Raw genomic sequence first — 21,996 nt, forward strand, 5'->3', positions numbered from 1 at the left:
AGGTAGAATACCGTTCTGTATAATCACAATACAATTGTTTGCTGTGTGGCCGTCAATGTGACTGCTACCGGGTCTTTTATGTATAATGTCGATCTCTACCAGCATATTAATCAATTTCTTGATGTGTTGTCTCCTGATTTGTTAACCAATCTATTCTGCCTCTATAAAACACTCCCATTTCTAGCAAGCTCTCTCTTTTGAGCTTTGTTTGTTCCCACCATCCTACCCTCCACCCCCTAAACTTTACAATTTTCTTATTTCCTGTACAGCGCCCTGCAGTCTCTGCTGGGGGGGATATTGATCACTTCCCCTAGCTTCTCACGCATCCGCCAGTCAAGCTCTCTAGCCAGCAGGACCCCCAGCCACAATCATCTTACCTTTCGCATTATGTGCGCTATTCTGCTACGTTTCCATCTATACTGAACCTTTAGTTCCTCTACTCTACTCAAACTTTGTAATTATACTAACATCTGTTTCCTTAGAGCCCCTCTAAAGAATGCCGTTGCTGCGTAATCATATGGGCCTCTCTATCGTATTTTCTTCCTTCAAGGACTTGATCACAAGTACGTTTGGCCCTGTCGAGTCAGGGCCAGTCTCCTCCCCTATGTGGGTTTGCATCCGCATCCAAGCTGCCGCCGCGGCTCTCCTGTGAGTAGGGGACTAACACTTTATGTTTTTCAGGTCTCGGGGATCATCCGGCCAGCCTTCAGTCACCAAGGTTCCCGATCACGAGACTGAGACTTGCTTTCCTATCCATTTTTTCCCCTTCAAGTAAATAGCGCTCATCGAGCCTACTATAAATCACTCTCTATAAAACAAAAAAAAAATCACTCTCTATACACTTTTCACCGATACTCCATGAAAGAAAAATTGAAGATTTTGCGGTCTACAGCTGTAAAGAAAGACCTTATTTGTAATGGTTAAAACTGCAGTATCCAGTATGTTTTTTTTTTTTTTTTCAGATCCCTGAAGGGTTATTGTAGCTGTTTTACAGCATCTGTGCAGCTTTGAATATGCCTTAGTTTATCTGCTATCACTAGTGTAGTAAGACGGTAATTCCACCTCCAGTCATGTTTTATGTGTTAATCAAAGAAAAATACTTCATTAAAACCTAACCCCACTTCTGCTCAGATGCCTTCAGAATGGTGTACAGTATGCCAGCTCACAATGACCAGCATATTCACATCACATCCAATATGTTTCTGCTTGTAATGTAATACTATTCTGTTTACCAGCACGTGATCGTGTTGTCATGCCAACAAGGGAAACTGTGGGACTATAAATATCAAACTAAGGGAATTTCATTTTATTAAATTGTTTTAATTTGTTTGTGCTTAATGGAGAGACACAGTATAATACATGGACACAGACATAATAAAATGAGAAAGTTACTACAGTCCCATTATTGCTAAAACCATATGCTTGCATAAATTAAAATACAGAGCAATAACACCGTCAGTATACAAATGGGAACCCTCATAAATATAAAGCACAGTGTCTAATAAAAACCTATATAGAAAGGAAGTGTCTTCCACCAACAAAGTATCTCATATCAGATGCCTTTCTGTATCATCTGCAGCAAGATCTCCCATTTAATTTACTAACTAAAACTTTCAAATCTTAAAATATATATATAAAGAAAAAAAAAAAAGATATACATTTTGATGTGTATTTGGTGCAGTGCCTAGTACAGGTTATTTAATTAATTAATACAGGTTAATACATTCATTTTGCTTAAGAAGGTCATTGGCTCAGAAGCCTGTGTTGAAAATATTACATTTACATCCAGTCCGGGGCACACTGTTCCTGTTATACAGCGCCCTCACAGGTCGGGAGGGAGATTGTTGACTCAGATTCATTCGCTGTCTGTCACACTGGGCATGTGGGCATTGAAGCTGTCTCTTTTTCGGGGCAGAGTAAGAGATTTACTTTATATCAGCTTTACTTTCATTTAGCTGTATATGTGCTCAAATCAGTGGTACCGGCTGTAAATATTAAATCAACCTTAATATTAAGAGGTATTATAAATGTGATATGCATTATATACACACTGTGTGATATATCCTGAAAATGACTGCACCCAGGAATAATATTTTTGTGTAAAATGGGACATTATTGTGAGCTTTAAGCCAGATTCAAATCACATCCTCTTTTCTCCCTATCTCAAAGAAATGCAACAGAAACAGGCTGCTAATCAAGAATTAGTCTTTCTTTCTGTGCTCCACTAGCACAGCACTAAGGGAGTCTGTTAAGCAAATATTGGAGCCTCTATTCCTTTGCTTCACCAGCACACAGCAACAGGAAAATAGAAGTGAAAATGAACTCTACAAGAACTTGTGCAAATAATCCTGGTTAGTTTTGTATGGTGGACAGTCGATTGCAGTGTGAGTTGTCCTAGTTTTCCACCCAGGCAGATTCATAATTTGCACAAGTTTGTTATTTTGCATGGTTTTTTATTCTACCTGAAAGTTAGCATCATTAAACCACCCTCTGGTGGCCAAATGTTGTGTCACAGAGTATCTCAATAAGATATTTGTCCTTTGCATACCACCCTCCTGTTTCTGTCATGTTCTGACAGTGTTGTGTGAATTATGAATCGCCCTGTATATCGTCTGAAAATGTAATACAAATAGTTAAACATAGATGGATAATACCAACCCCAATTCGTATTACTTTCTCAGAGTAGCATGGGCAATCAAACTGCATAGACTCCACAATAGGACCGATTCTAGTTAATTCAAATGTGATTGTTATTGTAACGGAGGCGGTGCATAACCTTGCCATGAAAGGAAGCCTTCATGTCAGAAACAATCACACAGACCCAGGGGGAGCAGCAGATTTCTCAGCTACTGTCACTGTAAAACGTTTGAGGTCCATTTCACAAGCCATCCAACTGTTAGAAAGCATTACATGGGAGGCCATTTGTAAAGTAACCCTCAGTTGATGTGCATTTAAAAGACCATTGTAAGGTCTGCACTGCCAGCAAATGGGTAAAACAAATCTATTTGAAATGATTTTTTTTTTTTTTTTTTTCCGGCAATGTCAACTTGAGAAATTACTTCTCTTTTTTTTTTACATTGCAGTATATGTGTGAATAGGAGGATTCCTCAATCCATGTTTTTCTAATATGCTTTACCATACCTATCTGGGCTTTACAGTGCCTACCTGTGAGTGCTTTATTACACTTTGCCATGTTTACTGTGGGAAAGTTTGCCTACAATTCATAATAGATTTTAATCAGACACATCATCATTGAAGAAACAGAATGAATTGTGGTTATTAACAAACTTTACGAAGAGATTGAAGTTCTCATATTAATAGGAATACCAATACTTACATTTTGTGTAGCTGCCTATTTTGTTGTGTGGTGTATGCAGGGCCAGCCTTAAGGCAAGGCGAGTGAGGCAGCCACCTAGGGCCCCCGAGCTCAACCAGACTGCCGTGAGACTTAATGTGTTCGTTACATGCGCTCAAAATGCTCAGGGGTGCAAATTTGAGGTACCTCATATAGTGCCAGCAACATTAAATTCTGACGCCAGTAGTGTTTTTTTAATTGTTTTTTTATTCCTTAGCAACCATAGATGATGATAGTTTCTCATTGGGTCTGGACTGCTCACATGATCCACCCACTCTCATCCACATACACAGGATAGAAGGTTCATATCGTGTGGGAAAGTGATAGCAAACATGTCGCAGTGCACTTTTACACAGTTATCAATTACATCTTTGTTCAACACGTTGTTAGTTTATAAACACATTTTGTTGATTAAAAAATGCTGAGGCTTTGGTTAGATGCATTTGACCACAGATTTATGTTAAAACCAAATCAGTTGTTGCAGCTAATGTAAATCTAATCCATCAATACAATTCAATGTAGCTGAATTCACAAGCTATTGTTTTGGAAATCAGTCAATCTTTATTTTGATATTGGATCACCATCACAAAGCGCACAGTAAATAACAATGCAAATACATTAACTACAGGCATATTACATTAAACACAGGCCTAGGATGTGAATTCTAAACTTTGTGGATGCGTGTATCATATAGAATCATACGAATAAGATGGAGTGAAAAACCTGAAATTGCAATTTAGACAACAGCTAATAACAGATATCAGGCTTAAAGAGCATTGAAAGCAAGAGAGAACAAGTGGGTCTTGAGAGTTGATTTGAAGCGAGCAACTGTGGGAGCTGCATGCACTAAAGCTGGGAGCGAGTTCCAGAGAGTCGGGGCCATGAAGCTAAAAGAGCACAATCTTAGTGTGGTGCACTTTTGCTTGGGTATAACAAGCAGGCCAGAGTCAGAGAACCTCAGCTTGCGTGCAGGGACATAGCAGGTCAGCAGGTTGGAGAGGTACTCTGGATCATTGTTGAACATTTTGGGCTACTCAGATCTGCCATCTATGTTTCTTAATATAGCAATTTTGGTGTTAAGAGATTACATATGAAGTACTTTATAGTGTTTCCCAGAGTGTACAGCATCATTGTTTCTAATACCTTTCATCATTTTGTGAATTAGATTTATTTCTTTTTACCCAGTAAAATATTATTTCTGAATATAATAATAATAATAATAATAATAATAATAATAATAATAATGACTATTAAACTATCCTCTTTTTAAGTACATGTTTGTTTACTAATTACTTTTCTTCTAAGAAAAAAATAATAATATTACAGACTGCTATGAGTCTTGCCATGGATGAGAGAGATGTGGCAGAATTTCCTTTTCAGAAAATATTACAAATATTGGTGTGATTAGATTTGGCCTACATTTTGTTAAAACATTTACAGTAACACATAAACACTAAAAACTAATTGAAGGGTGGGTTGATAATTTAGCACCAGTAGGCGCTTTGGTGCTAAACTTTCAAAACAGTTTAGCACCAATTGTCTAAATGGTTTGCACCCCTGACGCTGTATCTGCAGCTCATCATGTCGGCACCTCGCAAGTATGAGTCCTGTGAAAATGCTGCAGTACATGCATGAAAACAGATGAGCCGACAGATCATTCCAGTGATGATTGCTTCTGGGGAGCGCAGCTTTGCCAGGGGGAAATTGATCAATTTGCACTCAACGAGGACTCCAAAAAGATTGTCAAATTTGGCCATACTGTCAAATGAGAGCGAAGGTACGAAAAAATTAGAATATTCAGATTTGATAAAGGACATTTTATCTGACCTCCTTTTCTTTTCCTCCTCCTCCCCCTCCTCTGATCTCTCTATCTCAGTTCCTCTGGAATCTACCACACTCTCTCCTTCCTCCTCAGCTAAGAACCTCAGAGTCACCCTGGACCCCTGCCTCTCTTATTCCCAGCACATCTCCACTCTAGCACGCACTTGCCGATTCTTCCTGAGAAACATACGAAGAATCCAACCCTTCCTCACCAACTACGCCACCCAGCTCCTGGTCCAGGCCCTGGTACTCTCCCGCCTAGACTACTGCAACTCCCTCCTGGCTGGCCTCCCTGCGTCCGCCACCCGTCTGCTCCATCTCATCCAGAATTCCGCTGCTCGCCTGGTGTTCTCTCTGCCTCGCTTCTCCCACGCAACTCCACTGCTCCGCTGGCTCCTGATCACTGCTCGCATCCAGTTCAAGACTCTTGTATTCGCCTACAGATGCCTTGACCAGACTGCACCCAGCTACCTCCAGACCCTCATCTTTCCCTACACCCGCACTTGACCTCTCCACTCCTCCTGCACTAGAAGACTGGCTCTACCTCCTGTACGCTCCCCTGCCTCCAGAGCCCACTCCTTCTCCACCCTCGCCAAGCAGTGGTGGAATGACCTTCCTACAGATGTCAGGACTGCCCAGTCCCTGACCACCTTCTGGCGCCTCCTCAAGACTCACCTCTTCAGACAGCACCTGTAGAACTCCTTTTTTCCCTCTGGACACTTATCACTCTTCCTTAAATGTGCTTTACTTGCTCTTATCTGCTCCCTATTTTACTGCATTTAATCCTGTACTTTAGAGTACTGTAATCTGTCAAGTGTCATTTAATCTGTCGTATTTTGTATTTAATTATATCCTGCTATAACTATCACCAACACTGTTATCTGCTCCGTTATTGAATCGTATTTTGTCATATACTTGTACTTGCTAGAACCAAAGTCATTGTATTTTGTCTTGCTCTTAATTGTATTAATACTTGTACTGTGATTCTTGAAATGTATTTTTGTTTACGACTGTAAGTCGCCCTGGATAAGGGCGTCTGCTAAGAAATAAATAATTATAATAATAATAATAATAAGATATGGTTGGTACTGTAGCATTAATTTGATGTTCTGGACCCTGCATTTAATCATCACCGCCTAGGGCCCTGCACAGCCTAAGGCCGGCCCTGGGTGTATGGTATGGGGTTAATTATTTAAGTATCATTGTTGTATGTACATTTTGTCCCTTGTAGTGTTTTAATAAAGTCCTTTGTAATATGCATTGGTCAAATCAGGAAATGGTCTATGGAAAAATCCTGAAATACAAGATGGGCTTTACCTTGGAAAAGGTTGTGTTTATAAAACAATGTAGAACCTTAAATAATGTGACTATCTCTCTCCTCACCTATATATTCTCTTAGACACCAGAAGCTTCTATGCTGACTACTAGGACAGGAAATCAATAGAGCATCAGGGCTGCTGAACATTAGAAATCCTAAGAATCCTGAACTCCCACCCTTTTGTGTTTTTTGACAGCTTTTTTTCTCTTTTAATTAGGCGGTCACTTTTATTTAAATGAGCTGCTCTGTTTTAAGAACTTGATAAAAATTACAGGATTCTAAAGAAAATCACTGGGGAAATGAAATTGTCGGATGCAGTTTTCAAGGTCATTCATTTTGCTTTGGTGGCAAGGTTTTTAAACAGCAAGGGACAGGAAGCCGTAGCCTAAACTACCAAGCTGTCATCTACAAATGTAAATGCACCTTGAGGCTTGTGGTTTTCACATTGCCAGTGTTACTTTCCTGAAGCAAATCATTGCGAACTTGAAGATCCCTGGCTTGAATCCTTGGTTAAACCACTGTGACTCACCACTGTATGTCCTTAACCCTTTCAGGATCAAGCATTTTTCAGTGGGATGGGAGGACCAGGCGTTTTTTGGCTGGAGTTGACTCTCTTCCTATAAAAATTCACTAAGAAATCTATTTTTTTTTCAGTAGCATCTTGGAAATGTCATTTTTTTCAGAACACTCTGGGGAACATTATAAAGTACTTCAGAAACCAAGCAAACATTTTGCTTTTTTCAACACAATATTATACTTTTTTTAAGTTAAGTATTTTGTATTATGTATTCTGCTTAGAGATACATGTATAAAAACGCGTTATTCTATGACCCGAGGGACCTTACAATACTTCCTGAAAGGTTTGTTGAAAAATATTGATGTTTGGGCAAATTGAAGACATTGTTTCACAGTGATTGCAATGACATAATACATGTTTATTCTCAGGGTCACTACTATTGCTTTATTTTCTCAAAATAAATATTTATAAATACAATAATAGTTCTTCATTCCATTATTATCAGTAATAAGGAAAAAAAGTACCTGATACATTTAACTTACGAAATAGTATCTGCTTATATCCACTTGTTTCTTGATATTTATAAATGTTGTAAAAATCATATAACACATGAGACTAAATGTTCTAATATAATTATAAGTCAAATACATCAGAATTACATTGTTTCCCCATTTTTTTAATTAGCTCTAAACAAGTTCCTGTGATGTTTTGTTTCTACTTTTGTCTCTGCCGGGCTGCTGTAAACTGTTTCCGCCCTTTAGACACTAAATGCCCCTATCACTTCTTTATGCGTACATACTCTATCCTGTTTGAAGCCTGTATTGCAAAGTCTGGTAGCCCTGTAAGTCATCAAAATGAAGTGCTTTTTTATTGTGTTTACATGATTGTGGTCCTAGAAGCCCACTTCAACATGATCGTGGTAACACGATCCTGGTCTGTGACAAGTGCGAGTGGTGTGGTGAGCAAAGTGAATGTGCAAACAGTATTGTACTCCCAAAAATGTCTGTGTTTTATTAAATGAAACAGAAAAAGTTCCGCCCCTCTACCAGCAATGGTATCAGAGGGAACACGGCTGGCTTGCAGGCCACAAACAAAAACAACAATAACATCAGCAAGTAAACCCCAATCCACAGTCCCGTGCACGAAAGTGTGCTCTCCAATCAGTGAGGTGGTGGTGAGTGCTGGTGTCATGAGGTGAGGGTAGTGCTTAGTAAGTTGGGCTGGCTCCATGGCTGCAGCCCCTGGCTCCGTACTCCTCCTCTGCGATACACAAAACAGACACGTAACAAAACAAACAAGCAAAGCTCTGGCCGTGTGTTTACGTTTCAGCACAAGTTGTTTAGAGTACGTGCAGTTACGCACTTTCCCCAAGATGGCTGACTTCTGGTTTCCGCCCACCGTCGAGTCGATTCGTCTATGGGGAAGTGTACTACCAACCTTACCCACTGCTCTTTTTGATCGGGAGGGAGATTTACAGGATCGATTCTTTGTCTCTTTATTACATATCTCACCCCTCAGAGTGATGCTGAAGGAACACTCGGCCAACTCTACATTCCCCAATGGTCCCCCCTCCCTTGGAAAAAAAATCAGTGTTTTGATGCTCCTTACCCGCATGATATTTCACTGTGTAGTGGAAAGATTGCAACACCAGGTACCACTGAGTTATCCAGGCAGTGTTGTCCTTCATCGTGTGTAACCACCTTAAAAGAGCATGATCACTGACAAGATAGAAAGAATGTCCCAACAAGTAACAGCGAAGAGCGTGAGTAGCCCATTTGATGGCCAAACACACAGAAAGTTAATCTCCCTAGGAGCCATTTTTTTTGCTCAAATAAATGATAGGGTGTTTTACCCCGTCAACTTGTTGGGACAGGACCGCCCTCAGACCAAGGGAGGCATCAGTCTGAAGGATGAACTCTTTACTGAAATCTGGTGAAATAAGAGCAGGAGCTTTTTTTGCCTATTTTTGGAGCAGCCTTTCGGGTGAGATCTACCAGGGGGGTGACTATGGTGGTATACTCGGGGATAAAATGGCGATAATAGCTGGCTAAACCCAGTAGTGATCTCACCTGTGGCTTGGTTCTCGGGATCGGCATCTCCACCAGCGCCTGAACTTTGGAGGAGATCAGCTTTACCCGGCCATTACCCATAATGTAGCCAAGATATTGGGTCTCTTGCTTGCCAAATGCACACTTGCCCAACTTAGCTGTTAGCCCTGCCTCCCTTAGAGACTGTAGGATGTCTGAAAGTCTAATAATATGCTCCTTCCAGGTGGAGCTAAAAATGACCACATCATCAATGTATGCGGCTGCATACTGATGATCGGGAGCTCCATGCAACCCGAAGGGCATGGTCCGGAAATGGAACAAGCCATCTGGGGTAGAAAAAGTCAATTGTCAGATCCCATGTCGAGATTAACTGCGCCTTACCCAGTCAGTCGAGGAGCTCATTCACTTGGGGCATTGCATATGCATCGAACTTGGAGATGGCATTTACCTTTCGAAAATCCACACAGAACCGAGTGGAGCCATCCTTCTTACCCACCATCACGATAGGACTGCTCCACTCACTCCAGAAAGGTTCAATGACTCTAAGCCTGAGCATATCCTCCACCTCCTTGTGAACGGGACCCCTGCGGCTATCTGGGATCCAGTATGGTCTCTCTCGAACCTTGACACCTGCTGGAGTAATAATTTCATGTTGAATGACATTAGTTCTACCGAGCAAGTCAGAAAAAACATCACTAAACCTTTCCACTAACTGGTAGAGCTCACGTTTCTGATTCGGAAGTAACTGTTCCCCCATCGGAATGTTAGTTGTAGCTGTTGGACTGACAGTGGGACCAAAATCCTCTTCTAAACTGTCACAAGCTACAAATAGGGCCTCCCTTTCATTCCAGGGTTTTAACATTTCACATTTCTGTCTTATTTCGGCGATCGTGTTGCCTAATTTAATAGTTCACATTACAAAATTCCCGTATCACCTCGTATGGCCCTTGTCACTTAGCATACAACTTAGACTTCAAAGTAGGAAGTAGCAACAGTACCTTATCACCTGGCCGAAAAGAATCCGTGCTTGTTTGTTGTACTGCTGCTCCTGGCGATGCTGAGCTAGTTTTAGATTCTCTTTAGCCAAACCACCGACCAATTCTAGGCAGTCTCTCAACATGATTACATACTTGACTATGTTTTTGGAAGTTTTTGTTTGCTTCTCTCACTCTTCTTTCACAAGATCGTGGATACCCCAGGGTTGCCTCCCATATAGCAGCTCAAAGGGAGAGAACCCAGTGGAGCTCTGGGGCACCTCTCTCACTGCAAACATTAGGTAGGGGAGGCGTTTAACCCAATGTTTCTGTTCTGAACTACCAGTTGCCAGAATTCCTCACCGTCCAGAGGATCATGGATCACCTTGTACAAGACTCCTTTGTGGACTCTTAGTCTCTCCCACTGGTTTACCAGTTTCTGAATTTCTTTGACATTTTCTTTCTTTAAGAGAAGGCTTCTGATTACGGTTCACATAGGAGAGAACTTGTCCAATAGCAGGATCTTGTTCTTGTAGCTTTCCTAGGCCTTCTGGAGTATATCCTGACAGAAACGCACCTAGCTTTTGTATCCACTTTATCACTTTCCCATGGACTGCAGCTACTGTAGGGTGACTTTCCATTCCTTCTGATTCTTCTGGGACACCCTTAGCTACCTGGAGTTCTAGGGTGCCCTTAGCAGAACTATAAGGCCAAAAGCATGCCCTTACCTCAAGTGAGCGTGCTGTAATCTGGTCATGTTGCTTCTGCTGGACTTTCTGGCTGTAGATGGGTTTGGGAATTTTGGAAAGAACATTTGCAGTGTTGTGGCGTCCAGGCTATATTTTATTTAGAAATTGAAGTCTGATATTTGAGCTGCCCATCTCTGTTCCACAGCACTGAGGTTTGCAGTTTCCAGGTATTTTAATGGGTTGTGATATGTAAACACTAGGGCCCAGATATTCAAAAGGTTTGTGCACCGTGCAGAGGGTTATGCTTGTCGCAAGTGGCTGTTATGCACCAATGCCATATTCAAAACTTCTTTTTGCGTGCCACAATCTGTTTTGCGCTGTGCACAAATATTTTGTATGCATAGTGCAAATTGGTGGGAGTGGCTGACAATTTGCGAGATCCTGCCATGTTCAAAAGTGTGCACCAAGCACAAAACAAGTTTTGTGAGGCACAAAATAACACTTTTAAAAAGCAAGCTTTAACTTTCCACACATCACTCCAGCACTCACTCACCCAATCGCTGAAGTGAAATGCAGGTGCTTTCCGAGGTACTACAACAATTAAAAACACCCAGCGATCATACAAGGTTCCGTCCACATCTATATAATGATTATATTCAAAAGAACGATTGTGATAGCAGCATCACTAGTGTTAATACATGTTTAAAAAATAAACAGGGAAGCTGCAATCATGATCGTTCTTTCGGACCGAATGAAAACTAATCACTTTTCCAAACACGCTTTCTTGGTGCTGAAAGAATAACTCCCAAAACAGAATCAAGAGTACAGCGCGGTATCACAGTGCATACCGTCGGTGTGTAACATAGACCGAGCCGGCAGATACTAAACAACTACCTGTATAATGCAGGAAAGCTTTACATTAATAGACACATACAGCAGTATATCAAACCTAGATCGATCAAGCAACAGTTTGCACCTCTTTGTAAAGTTAAAGTTAATGTACGAAAGGTGCTCCTTTCTTATTCCACTGCCCGTTCAGCCCATTTTATTTAAGTTGAATTAATTACCCCCCTAGGTTTGTCAAGCAAGATATATATGCTATAATAAATATTATTAATTATTGTTATTAATATATGTTGTATTTTCTTATAACAGATGCCCTTATCCAGGGTGACTTACAGTTCTTACAAAAAAACACATTACAAAAATCAGATCAATAAGAGGGATCGCGGCTAATACTGAGAAAGAAAGAAAAAAAAACACGGATGGTACTGTAACAGAAAACAAGAAAGTCAAAAAATGTAAATGAATTAGAATAGGTAACATGTACTCATATTTGTGTGACACCTGTCAAAATTAAGTAGAGAGATCATAAACTCACTTCCCAGCAAACAGCACAGCATAGATATATCTGTTTGAATTCTGTAGACTCTGTGATGGCCCTTTTAACTATTTAGCTTATTAGCCATGCTAATGCCTGTGATAATGATAAACATTAGATACAAATGTATGCATGTGCGCAAATTTCATATGCTTAAGTACAACATTTATTTGAATTGCTCCGAAGGCCAAATTTGAATGAAAAGTTTTGCGATAAGCATGACAGGCTTGCAATGCGCAGAATGTTTCCATTACATGCGTTTAGCTAAGTGCCCTATCCTCAGCAACGGACCGCAGTGCCCAAGGGCTCAATCCGTAAAATATCCCTGTAGTTGCATTCTCCAAAGGCTCCCTTTACTTTTCATGCCACTCACCCGGTAATTCCACACTAAGGTATAAGGACATGGCTGATTTTTTTTTTTTTTTTAAGTATTGTTATTTATTTCTCATTGATATCAGAAGTATACTTTGACAGCGACGATCTGCATTCCATGCTATTGACTATGCCATACAGGTGTGGTAGGAGCAGGGTGCGTGGTGAGTGGGGGGCAGTTGGAAGGGGCTTTCAGCAGGAGCATGAGAAAGGGATACACATGTGCAGGCTGCATCCACAGGCAGCGTTCCTGGTCAGCTCCATGCTGAGATTCCCATCTTCAGGGCTTCCGAATAGAGTAGTGTTTTCAGCATTGTGGGTTTGTTTCACAGTTCACACTTCTGTAAATATGTTTATGTATAGTGTAAGGAGCACGGGTCGGAGCTACTCAGTAAAAGCTTGGCTATCTGACATCTGAGGGTCAACGGTTGCAGACAGTCTCCGTACATGCACAGCATCTACTTGATTTTCAAACTCCAGCCCTGTATTTAGAACTTCAGCAATGAAATATAACTCAGCCAATTGTGTTCTTGGGTAAAGGCGAGCAGGTGCTGTTCCACCATTGAGAGCTCAGGTAGGGATTCTTCCCTGAGATGCCTTTGCAAGTACGTGAGCAACGGAAATGTCCTTGGGTAAGTTATTGTGCTTAATCGGCTCCACAACAGCAACATAGTCCTGACTCCCAGGCGTTATCCTACAGAGCCCCATCACTACCTTTTAACTAAAAAGAGGGATAACAATTGGACTTTTCCCTGCAAGCTTTACATACCCTACCTTTCCTGTAGGACCGCCAAACTCATCCTCCTTCTTGCAGTCCCAGAACACACTTGCTAATTTGGCATGCTCACCTTTTCTTAGAAGTTTCTTCAGATAATTTTCTCCCTGGCAGCTGAGCAACTGATTTTTACAGTTCTTGATGATGTTCATCCCCAGTATTCCCACAGTTCTAGATGACTGGCAATCAGACGTGGATGATTCCCACTGGGCAGGCACTGTTCCTCTGTTTATGACCTGGTGTGTTGCAGCTAAAACAGATGGGACACCCTTGCTCATCTCTTGAGTGTTGTTTTCGCTGTGTTTTGAAGAATCTAAGGGCAGTGTCCCGATTCAGTTCTTGTGAACCGATTAATTCCTTACAAACCATAAGCATATTGGCTTGCTGAGTGGCAAGTGTCTGTATAGCTGTGCTTAGAGATTCTAGGCTCAGTGTCGCCGGAACAGCGGCATTGCCCACACTGGTTCTGGACTTCTTTTTTATCTGTACTGTAGGATCTGGCTCAAATTCTTCTTCCTCTGTGTAATAGCAGCTTGCAGTAGTTGGTCAAATTCTATTTCAGTGTCCTCTTAAAATTTTCTTTTCATTTCTCATTGCAGAATACATCATAAATAACATTCACAAGTTGTTCCTTTAACATAAGATCAGCATCAGAGATACAAGAAGGGTCACGTCTTCTAATTCACTGTAACTTCTCCTGCAGGTCATAGGCAAATGCCCTCACAGTTTCGTTGGGTCTCTGTACTCTTTTATAGAACTCCCTGAGACGAGTACCAATGAGCACCTTGTCACCATTTAACATCACTCAAGGCATTAAAGACTCTTTTGACATCTGTCCAAGCTGCACGTGGTAGCAGCTTTACAGTGGTTTTAGCTTGGCCCTCCAAGTATTCCATCACAGTATCAATGTGATGCTCTTCAGGGGTATGCCAGGTCCTCAATGCAGCTTTCATGGATATGATCCATTCTTCAACTGTTGTATCACCTGGCTTTGCTGGAAATCCACTAAACATGGCTACCTTACGATTCTGGGAAACATAAACAGCTGCAGGACACTTCTGAGCAATATTCTGTTACTCAATTACAGTCTTGGCCAGAGACAGAGCTTCTCGCTACTCGTCCCGTGCCTGATGCAGGGCTCCTGCCTGCTTCCTGTAAAAAGTTTCCTGTTTTTCATGCCTCCTTTCAAGTGCCACTAGCTGTGCTGCCAATTCCTCAACAGACGCCATGTTGCTCAATGTGGTTATTCCTCAGCAAGATGTCTTTACACTATAGTTGCCTATCATGTGGTCATACTACAGTGGTCTGTATCCTGTCCGTGACACCAATTTAATGTAAGGGAGAATTTCGCATGTCACTGGTGGCCAGGCCTGTGCTTACATTAATCCTTTGAGTAGGTCTCAAAAACCATGACAGTAACTACAGCATATTCTTACTAATCTGTTGTATTATGGTGTTTTAGAAATTAGAAAACAGTTTAATAAAATTATTTTAAGGGAGACATACCTGAGACATTGTTTACATTATGCAGCCAGATCAGAGTGCTGCACAAAAGGACCCCTGAGGGGTCAAAAGATCCCCAAAAGAGAGTGCAGCACTCCGATTTGCCTGATATAATTTGTACCTCCCAAAACACTTTACAGATACTTGACTCCTTACACAGTTACAATGTACTTAATGTGTAAAATTGTATCAGCAAAGGGTTAGGGTTATACAGTGCAAAAATAAAACTACACAATAAGTACATTGTAACTATGCATAATGACATTGTAATGATGTGTAAGTACACATATATTTACTATGTAGCTACTATGTAAATACACTGTAATAAGAGACGTGTCATGTAAAGTGTTACCTGTATTTCTATATAGAACTGTAACTGTTGAATAGACTATATTCAATTGACAGATTATAGAAGTTGCAATTCTTAAAACAAGTAATTTGCAGTATATGTGATGCAATTAGACACAAACAGATTAATAAGTACTGTACTTTGAGGACAGTTGAAATGAAATATAAATCTGTGTAGACTGATGCAGGGCACTTCAGTAACCTGCAGGTGGAGTATTCAGACACAATATAACTATTATTAATATTAAGAGGTTTGTAGCCAAACAACAGAAAAAAGGTTGACTTCTGTTTGGAAGCAGTACTATTGTGAACAGAGGAATTACCGGTACTATAGTGCACAAGTTGGGGAAACTTCACAGTCCATCTAAAGGTAAGTACAGTACTGTAGCTATTAAGCTTTTATTGGAGTGCAAAATACTGTTAACATGCATCCTGTTTCTCACTACTGTAGCTTGTTCATTCACATGCAACCACACACAACAAGGTGTATTAAGATAAACTATGGAAGTTGTTTCACCTTTAATGGAACTATCATAGGGTGAATCAAATCCTATGCAAGCCCACTTTTGCAACACATTTCTGTGCATTCTAAGGTCATGTTTCCTGCTTTGTATCCATTTTTAATGCAAGTATTATCTTTAAACAAGTCTTCAGTATGTTGTTTAGCAACATGAGATGCATATTACAAGATGATATTGTTTAATACTATAGTTGTGTATCCTTAGTACTGAAGTCAAATATAATTTATTGTAAGTAGTAATACAGAAAATGAGTTACACTATGTTGCATCCAAGTTTTCAGAGGTTTTAAACATTAAAAAGACAGTTGGTACTGCATGTTGGTCTTTTTAAAGGGGCATTTTAACATAGGTTTGAGGTATTTAGGGATGCAGGTCATACCTTAATGCAGGGTGGTCTTAAAGTCAAAGTAGACTTTAAATTGCCATCAATAGGAGCAAACCAGGACTGTAAAAAACAAAGTTGCTTTAATTGCGAGTTGGTCTTATTTATGTATTAAGCCGTTAGGTACAGGAGGGTTTCCATTTAAAATGCGTTATGTGCAGTACTGCAAATTAGATACCTATCGCTCGTTCCCATATTAATAGTGTGTGGGAGCAAATTCCCTGAGTTTAAAAACAAACGCTATTCTTGGAGGCTTCTTGTTAAGACAACAAGCATGCCTCACAGTCTTGTTAATTCCGGAGCAGATGGTTAATAACATATACGACAGCTGTTCTGATAGAAACCGTAGAGCTGTAAACCCTAAACATGTATACACAACTGCACAAATGAGGTCATAGCAAGCCAACACAAAAATCTGGGACTATTTTATTTCTGATTGGAGGTATAATGAAATACAGCAAGACATTATTACAATTAAGGTCACGTGATTCTTTATGAATAAGGGATGATTTCATTTAACCACAGGTGCAATCCCAGGCTTGATTTAATCCTCCATTTGCTGGGAGGCTGGGGAATTTAATCAAATTTAAACTGAAGGAACTATTTGGTGGAGTGTGGCAGGATGGCTCACAGTGGTGAGGTGTGGTGACGTCACGGACCAGGAAATAACTGAAACCAAAACAGTGGATGGGCGGGTGAAGCTGAATGCTACTGCACTCTGCATTTTTAATGAATAAATAAACACAACAAAAGATTTAAACAAACAACAAAACACAAAACAAAAAGGCACAAGGGCCAAACGAATAAACAAATATTGTTTAGCAGTCGTTTTTTAAATGCCGTCATTTCTCCTCACGCTCTCTCTCTTCGCTCCCTGTACTCTCCTCTGTACACTCCACCCTGCAGTACGGACAGCTGCAGGTTCTTATACTCTGGCCGAGGGGTTAACTAGCTGTTAATTATCTTATTACCCCTCGGCCACAGTCTGCACGCGTTTGGTAAGGATGCATGACTGTCAGCTAGTTAAATAATCAGTAGCTGATCAGTCATGCATCCTCACTGGGTTTTTAAATATAAATATAAAAAACAATAATAAAAGACGCTGCGCTTTTATCCGCGCCGCAAACAAATACAAATAATAATAAATAAATACATAGGGGTGGGACACTCTGCCATATGGAGGTATAGTTGTATTCAGCTTGCTGGCTGGAAATCGTAGAAACTGATTAGCTGCTGAAAAGCATTAGCGTAAAGTACAAAAATAACCCTGTTTTATGCTTGTTACCCAGTTGAATTATACAACCCTAGGACAGATAGCAGGTAAATTCATTGATCAAATCTCTTGGCTGCTTGTTGTGATAGTTTTGTTTGAAAGCTCTGCTTGGTTGACTGAGGTGCACTAAATAGAGAATTTTACATAACCTGCCTAGCCACTTAGGACCTGTACCTAATATCAGTTTGGGCCACCATTTGCCGTGTTTGGACATGACTCCACAAGGTGCTGGAAGGTGTCTCGAGGGATGTTAATGTCTTCAGTCATTAATATTTCAGACTTGCTTGTCTAGATGATAAATTATCTTGGAGCAGCCTAGCAACATGACTGTCCTTGCTACTGTGGCTCCCTGCTCGATGTGCACCCATCATGTCTTTTTCGAATACTGTTTGGTCTTTCCTGATTTCTGGTACTTTGCAGTTGTGTTGCTCCCACAGCTTTATAGTTCTGCGTGTGACATACATACAGTATATAAACCTAATTTTCATCTCTAATTCAGGTGATGCCAAATCCAGACAGGTGGTCCATAAAGTGGTTAAGCTGTGTCGATCTGTCAGCACTGTGCCTGGATGTGCGGCATCTTTCTGAAGCACTAAAATTCACCAGTGCAGAAAAGGAAGAAAGCTCAGTTTCTGTGGGCATGCAGTACAAGATCAGGCACCCTTGTTTGTACTCATTTACTGCATTATTGAGTTGTCATAAATTTCTGACCCACCTGCCTTGAACACACATCTGCCAAATCATTTTTTATTTGCATTTGAGCTTCTTGAGTTCTTTGATATGGGTCACACCCAGGTCATCCTAAAAAATAAGTTGCATTTAGATAGAAAAGCGTCAAGCAATCTACATATAGAACTCAAATGTGTATTTTGAAGCATATTGAAGATCTGCGCAATGTTATAGTCATGCTGTGTTATTGTTTCCTGCATTCTGTGCACATGTGTCTCCATTGGCTATAGATTTTTTATTTATTTTTTTATCAGTTATGCTGCTCCAGTATTTAGTTTGATTCTGTACATACGTCTGCTTTAAACTTGCACAGAGAAATCATTGCTCTTTTACACAAGAGTGATTCATAATTTGCACGACCACTGTTGCCTTGCATTGTTTTAAATCTTACTTTATTGTTGACATTATTGAACAGCCCTCGGTGGTCAAACGGTGTGTCACAGACTGTCTGTGTCAGATATGTTTCCTTTGACTATCATCCCCACATACCCACTAGTTTCCACGATACTCTGACAATGTTGTTCGAATTATTTACCACCCTGTAGTACCTTGTTGGAAATGTCATTATTAACCAGAGCTGAAACCAGTGACTGTGTGGTCCCGCTTGCAGGTCACCAGTTCACCAGCAATTGGAAATGTCTGCAGGATACAGAATCATTGTGTCACATGATTTATCTGTAGTCAGGAGACAAATGTCAAAACAAAGCTCTTTACCAGCAAACTAGTAAAAAAGCTATGTCATGTATGTCACAATCTGATTGTAAACAGCATAAAGGGAAGGGTAAAAATATCAGATCTGTAATGTCTGCTCTGTAGCAATTTTGTATGGGGTAAAAAGAATTAAAAAAATTCTTCATCATCCATCTATCTCCGCTCAGACTTGAACTTAGATTCACACTGTCGTAACCCTAGCAACACACTCAAAAATGCTATTTAATCAGATACATTTTACTATGAAATGGAATTGTTTAAAATAAATACATAGAAACCCTTCTTGGCAAGAAGTACATCGCTATTGATACCAGCCAACTGGCATCCTTACATTGTGAATTTTAATGATGAAAGGATATAATCATTCTAATTAGACCACTCACCTTACATTGATTGTCAATGAGACATGAAGCATGTCGCCTTTAACTATTGAGATTCATTTATATATGACAGCTTATGTCTATTGGTACTTGTAATTTAGTTTGGATCTTGGTTCGTAGTCTATAGACAGTCATATCTGATAAACATCAGCCCTAGCCAATGGCTTCCTTGGCTTTCAATTTGACAGGCAGTGTCAGCAGCATGAAACATTCATAGTTAGACCAATGATCACATCATAATAAATCACCAGTGCTCTCTGAATGGAAAACATGACTGCTGGGGAATCAAGTTTGTTCCATTGATGGTGAAGTTGAAGCTAGCATGGCAAAATGAGCTCATGGGCTAAATTTTCAAAGCTCTTTATTTGAAATTGTCATTGGACTAGCTTTTTTCAAAAGGGAGAAACTCACCCAACACAGTTACCACATTTTGGGTTGTTTCCTATCCATTTTAGAATTGTAATTTCAGAAGGCTGACCATATAATAGATGCCAATCTTGTTTTAAGTCTCACAAGCTGAGTCTCCAATAGAAATGTAGGAATGTACTGCCACTCTGTAGTTGGGGCGGGTTTAAAGTATTCAGAATGAATCAATGATAGATACAAGTCAGGAAGGTGGGACATTGCTCAGCTGCACTGAGAAAGGTCGTTTTTTTGTAGTTGTAGTAGTTTTTTTTATTATTTATGGGAAAGGGGTGGTCAATGTGAATTAAGTAACTATTTCCACTGTTTTTTCTGTGTTTTCTGGTGTTTATTGGCTGTACACCGATTTCATTTTTTTTTTGCATCGGGGGGTGTTTTATCATTTTTACTGGTTATAACCGAAAATCAGAAGCCCTGCTTATGATACACGTGTTAAATGCATAATATAGCGTGCATCCTGTGTAAAGCGTGCTGCAAGACATCTAATATTTGTAAAAGGGTGCAAGAAATAGTCATTCTCAAACATTCTATTCCGACATAATTATGACATCATCCACAAATTCTTGAAAAATAACACGTTCACTGCACTGTGTTTAATTTTCTTTCTACACAGCTGAAGAAGGCCTTTTATTCAAAACATCCTGAAATATATATCTCATTTAAACCTTTTGTGTACATCCATAAAAAAGTTTAATTTTTTAATTTTTGTACGTTATACCTCCTTTCAAACTTTATATATAAATACTGTATATATATCGTCGTATTTCTGGCAGAAACTGGACGAAGTCGTGTAATTACACCGGTGAGTAACTTTATTAATTTACAAAACAATCTTTGATTTCCACCACCCAAAGTTCATGCCCTGTACAGGCCACTAACTATCTCACTTTGATTCCCTGTCTAGGCTTACCCCAGGAAGATGCTTTGTTGTATTGGAACAGTCTTAGTATGATTTCTTGACTGCTGTCCCTGGGAGAAGCGATGTTCCAGGAGTACCTGGAACGGAAAGTGAGGTCGTGGGCAACGGCTCCCTCTGCTGGCGCACGGTATGCCCACAGGTAAATATGCTGGAACCGGCTCCCTCTGCTGGAGCACGGCATGCACACAGGTAAGTTTACTGGAACTGGCTCCCTCTGAAGGAGCACGGCGTGCACACAGGTAAGTTTACAATAACTGGCTCCCTCTGCTGGAGCACGGCGAGCACACTGGTGAGTTTATAAATCCTGTCCAACTGTCTGGGTGTTTTGTTCATCACAGCACACCATAACAAAACCAAACATGTCCCGACTCTAAACTGTATCAAAGGCAACAGCCACGCCAGAACCAGAGACGGGCACTGTGCACTATTTAATACGCAGAGATTATACTCACTCTCTGCTACAACTAAAAATAAACCGTGATGTCTTCACAACAATAAACAGTAATTCCGTAGTGCTCCGAAAACAACAAATAAATTGTACTTGGTCTAACACAAGAAACATACTTTTCCTGAAGCGCGTAATAACTAGAATTCTTCAGACACATAGAAACCTTTTCCCACTGTGGTTTCAGAAGACTGTAGATCTCTCTGGTGGTGTATTCCCCACTGTCACACACCCACCACTAGTGATCTGCTGGTTTCCTTATATCACAGCAGTCTCCTCCCAAAATTCATGAACCCCAGGGCTTCTGGGGAAAGTAGTTTTTGAAGCCAGACAGCCATTTCTTAAAGGGCCTATGCCCTATTATCACAATATATATATATATATATATATATATATATATATATATATATATATATATATATATATATATATATATATTGTAATAGAGCGCAACTCACTCGGGTTCGTTGCCCCTTTAAAAATAGACCCAAACACAGAAATGGATTTTTAAGTGCGGTTGCACAATTTTTAATAAACACAAAAACAAACAAAATACAAAACAACACCTAGCTCCTTTGGAGCGCTAACTAAACCTCAGGAACACCCCGACTATACAGTGGGACGGCTAAGCCGTTTCCCCACAACAGAAAACACATACACACAGTATTTTTCCAAAATCCTTACTTTTCCCGTGGCTGCTTGGACACAGAACCCTCTACCTGTCTCCTTCTATACAGCAGCCCTGTGCAGACTGACTGCACCTCTTATATACCCTGCCCGCACCTGGGTCTAATTTCCAATCACGCCCAGGTGCAGATGATCATTAACAACAAAACAATTACACAACAAGTGCATTCTCACATGTTTCTTTTATGCAGGGAGGATTAACCCCCTCCCTGCTGTCTCACTCCACCTGCTTCCTCACACATCCCCCCCCTTGTCTTTTCAAGACACAGGCCACGAGACGGCCACCTCCTCCCCTAAAACACAACCACCCAGCCTCAAGTCCAGCAATGTCCATTGCCGCCCTCTTCCACGGGCGGGCTTGAGGATGGGTCGGTCCTTTCGGCGCTGCCAGGAAGGGACCGCAAACCGGCGACACGGGACCCCACC

This window comes from Acipenser ruthenus, chromosome 33, assembly GCF_902713425.1.
Source record: "Acipenser ruthenus chromosome 33, fAciRut3.2 maternal haplotype, whole genome shotgun sequence".
In the NCBI taxonomy this organism is placed as follows: Eukaryota; Metazoa; Chordata; class Actinopteri; order Acipenseriformes; family Acipenseridae; genus Acipenser; species Acipenser ruthenus.